The sequence below is a fragment of the Mastomys coucha genome, unplaced genomic scaffold (genome assembly GCF_008632895.1).
Source record: "Mastomys coucha isolate ucsf_1 unplaced genomic scaffold, UCSF_Mcou_1 pScaffold15, whole genome shotgun sequence".
Taxonomy (NCBI): domain Eukaryota; kingdom Metazoa; phylum Chordata; class Mammalia; order Rodentia; family Muridae; genus Mastomys; species Mastomys coucha.
This window is the reverse complement of record NW_022196897.1, coordinates 153,622,558-153,627,000: the sequence shown is the minus strand read 5'-3', so window position 1 is coordinate 153,627,000 and position 4,443 is coordinate 153,622,558. Positions and strand designations below refer to the sequence as shown.

The following is a 4,443-nucleotide window of genomic DNA, read 5'->3' as shown; positions in this document are numbered from 1 at the left end:
TGTTCAGGACCACTAAGTGTTGAAATGTGGATGCATACCGAAATAAAGGCAATTTGTTGTGTTGCAAAGACTTCGGTGGTTTTTTTTTTTAGGCATATATGTGGACTCACCTTTTGAAGCAGCAGCTATGAGGTCTAAAAAGTGGCTGGTGGGGCCTTTGATCTGTCAGGGCAAACTAGGTGTCCAGGCGAGGCATCCTGTAGGTCAGGCTTAACAGTGTCCGTAAGCTGCACTCTGTCCGTTGTTGCCCGAGTCTGCTGTAATAAACAAGCACGCTTTGATACAGCTGTGCCCTTTTACCGGGTGTATTCAGCAGGAGTCAAATGCTGGAGTTGCTCTGGGCTTCACCTTTTATGAAAACATTCAGGGTTCTCCAGCCAAGTTTAGGCTGGCTCTTCATCACTGCATGAAGTAAGTGGACAGATCTCTCACTACTTGGTGAGGTACAGAGCCAGGCAGTCGGGCAGGGTCTTGCTGTTACGTAACCCTGGCTGTCCTGGAACTTACTGTATACCAGGCTGGCCTCCAACCCTCTAGTTCGCCTGCCTCTGCTCCTAGGTGCTGGGGTGAAAGGGCTGTGCTCCACCACAAGCCAGAAGATAGCTGTTACAGGCTCCTCTTTAGCTGGGGAATTTGACCTAGAGAGAGAGACCCTGGGAAAAACGAAGTGGCTGGGCGTGGTTGTACACACCTGTAGCCCTCTTACTCAGGGGTGATGGAGGACGACCCGCTCAGGACCCCAGGGATGTATGTACCCTTTGGTAAGCGTCACGTGCCCAGTGAATGCTTAAATCTAGCAGATGACAGCAAAATGGATGTGGGGTAGATATTTGGATAAATATTAAAATTGGTTTCCTTTGCTTAGGTAGCTTTGGGGCTATCCTACAATTAGACGGATGTGTTGTAGCTGTGATGTTGCAAACAAAAATTTTGATCTGATAAAGTGGCCACTCATCCACAGCTGTCTACCATTACCAAGAAGTGAGAGTATGTCTTAAAGCCTTGACTCAGGAGCTGAACTTCACTCTGTGGCTACACAGACCAGCCTACAGCCAGGGCAGACATCCCCTCTGGCACGTGGCCAGTTCAGGTGTCAGGGAAAGGCTAGGCCTGCCCCAACAGGCTGCCCTCCAAGAAGGCCCAGCCAGACCCTAGGTGCTTGGGGCCTGCCAACAGGTCCCTTCTTCTGGCCTGGGCTTGTTTGACTTCCAGGTCAGCTTTGAGAAGTGACACCAGTATGAACCCACAGGACCTGGCTCTTGCACTATGGGGTCCACATGGGTCCCTTGATATCCACCAGCCACAATGACTTGGGAAATGGAGATCCTCAGGCTGGAGCCGGCCTCGTAGCTGCTGCCGCCAGCTGTCATGGAGAGACCACTGTGCACACGCAGGCTTGAAGGTCTTGCTCAGCTTTGGGATGGGCTCCATGAACACCAGATTTTTGTGTGGAAGTAAATTTTAGGTGGTATCTCCCGGAAACCACAAGTCCATTCACCTACAGGTGCATGGGCAACAGTGGCCATGCCTGTAGTCTCTGCACGAGGCTACACTCCCCAGGTCCTCCCACAATGCAGAGCCACAGTTCTAGGAGCTCTTTGAGGACTGTGCTATGGTCCCAGGAGCCTGGGTGTTGGCATCTGTGTTCACAAGCGGCTGGGCAGGAAGCTGATGACGACACCGTCCACCTGTGCTGTGAGCACAGCTACTAAATGTCAGTAAAGAGAAGAGGTGTGTGGCAGGGCCACTTTAGGGTCATCTTTTCTTTTTCCTTTTTTTTTTTTTTTAAAGATTTATAATTATAAACAAGTACACTATAGCTGACTTTACGGATGGTTGTGAGCTACCATGTGGTTGCTGGGATTTGAACTCAGGACCTTTGGAAGAGCAATGGGTGCTCTTACCCACTGAGCCATCTCACCAGCCCTTTTTTTTTCCCTCTTAAGTGGCATATGCAATAATGAGTTTCATTCTGACATTTCACATGTTAGCATTCTTGATCGTATAAATTCTCACTTAACACTTAAGCGCTTTGAGCTAGGGTCTCTAGCTTTATCATGGGGCGCTGCTTCTGGGTACCAGAGGCATTAGGTAAGGAGGACAGTGATGTCACCTACCGTCACGACAGTGATAGTGACCCTTAGCTGGCTGGGGTGTGGCAGTGATGGGAAAACCCTATCTCACATGTGTAAAAACAATCACGTCAGGGTGGGCATGCTTCTGGAGCTAATACGTTTGGGCTCTATCACACCTGATAGGGACATATTGACTTCTATTGTTTGCCCCTCCCGCCCCACTGAGCCTTAGCTGTGAGCAGTGAGGCCCTGCCTAACTCCATAAGTACTACTGAATGCGAGTGGGACACAGGCGGGGTAGGCATTGTTGAGGGTGTAAGGAGGGACTGCTGTGGCTCTCCAGTGTAGGCCTCAAGGCCAGACTCTACTATGTGACTTCAGGCAGGTTCACTAACCTCTCTGTGCCTGGCTCACACACAGCTGGTATCCTATACTCCGCTCACAAACTTGGTCCAAGTCTGCATGAAGTACTGACTTCCAGGTTTAGCTCAAGCCTTTGCACCCACAGAAGCCAGCAGAGGGCGCCCTTGTGCTGCAGACTACCAACTCACCCAGCCTGCTGGATTTTAAACAGGGACAGGTGGGGACAGATGTGGCCACCGAGCAGGAAAGGAGCTTGCAGCTCCGGAGTGCCATGCAGAGAAAACAGCAGAGGGAAACAGTCCCCCCACCCCCAAGCCTGTCCTTGGACCCTGAGATTTCAGTGAGTGCGGAGGCGGGCGTGGGGTCTGAGGCTCAGCATCCCCTAATGGCCACCAAACTGCAGTCAAAGGCCTAAAGGGGCCCTGGGGGCCGCGGGCAGAACAGAGAAGAAGGAAAGTGGGTGTCTGGAACACAGGCCTCATAGGTCAGCTTTTCTGCTTGTGGAGAGAAGCCAGGCAGGGGCAGCGGGTGAGAGGAGGTGTCTGTTGGGGGGGGAGGGCGGTGCGCTGAAGGTGTTTTTATTTCTGTCATTATTTTCTCCGTTCCCACCCCTGAGCCTCCTCACCCACTCCTGAGGCGAGTATCTGAGAAGAAACTCCCTTCTGTTTCCCCACCTGCCCATCAGCCCTTCCCTAGGCCACAGCCCTGACAGTCCGGTAAAGACCCAGCCCCGAGCTGCACCCCCACCCCCAGAGGCTTTCCTCCCCTAACACTCACCCAGAAAGCATCTCGTGCGTGCTCACTGTGTGTCAGAGCCTGTGCAGTGAACGAGAGCTGTGAGCTGGGACGGGAGGTGGGCTAGAGGACAAGGAGGCAGGTGCACACAGTGTGGCTTCAGAGGTGTCCAGAGAGTGCCCTGTAGAGATCGAGGGGTGATGGAGAGGATAGTGCAGGGAGGCAGCCTTTGAAGGGATGACTGATTGACTGACCAGGTGCCATTGGCAATTCTAGGTGGGGGAGGCTGAGAGCACAGGCCTGGGTTGAAAGGTTCAGGTAACAGTGTCACACTAATGCCCCCAGAACAGGTACCCAAGGAATGAAATGGACATGTGACAGTCTGGGAGCCCCCGCACCTCCCACAGGCTCAGTGGGCACGGGAGAACAATGGCTGATCACCCACAGACAGCTAGAGCTGCTGCACCCACCCACTCACAGTTTGGGGCACACCTCTCCTACCCTGTGAACTCCCAGCATTCCTGGCCCACCAAGAACCCATGACTTGACTGAGGGCCCCAGGCAGGGGTCACTTCTCCCCTCCAGCCCCCCAACGCACCCGTGGCTCTAGCGCTCACTTACACCACAGCTTCCTTGGAACATAGTTATTTTTTTCTCTCAGATAATTCAGGCCAGGAGACTCCCGGGCCCCTTCTGGCCACAATCCCCTCACCCCTCCCTAATGGACCCCTCTGACATAGCGATTGCTTCAGGTCAGAGATCCGATGCCCCCAAAGGCCCTGGCCCCCCTCCTGGCCCAGCCTCAAGAACCTGGTTGCGCCCACCCATCCTCCCAGGACCTCAGGTGGAGTCTTTTCCAGAGCCCAAACTCTGATCATTCTGGCATCCACTGTGCATCCAGAAACACAGCACTCTACAGTTTATACAGTGACCCACATTACAGTGCCTTCACTTAGACAGGAACACACTGAGGCGCCTACTTCCGGATTCCCGTGCTCCACCAGTGTGTGTGTGCATGTGCACATGTGTTACCAGAGCCCCAAAGGTGTAGCAGAAAGCTGACCAGCAGACACACGACACTGGCAGAGGGAACCTAGGACGGCCGTGACCGCTTCAGGGACAGGAAAATGATAGCAACAAATGATAGGAGATAAGGCAGAGATGGGATTCGTGACAGACGGGGCTGAGGGTCCCTGTAGTCAGAGAAAGCCAGCAAGGGAGCCCTGGAACAAAGGCGGGAGTAAGACGAGTCTGCTAGCGTGGGGGGGGG

General features: G+C 53.4%; 1 protein-coding gene across 1 annotated transcript in view; it reads left to right on the top strand.

Moving 5' to 3' along the window:
• Ube2v1 (ubiquitin conjugating enzyme E2 V1) overlaps window positions 1–4,443 on the top strand; it is a 30,226-nt gene that overhangs the window by 24,832 nt on the left and 951 nt on the right. The window lies entirely within an intron of this gene.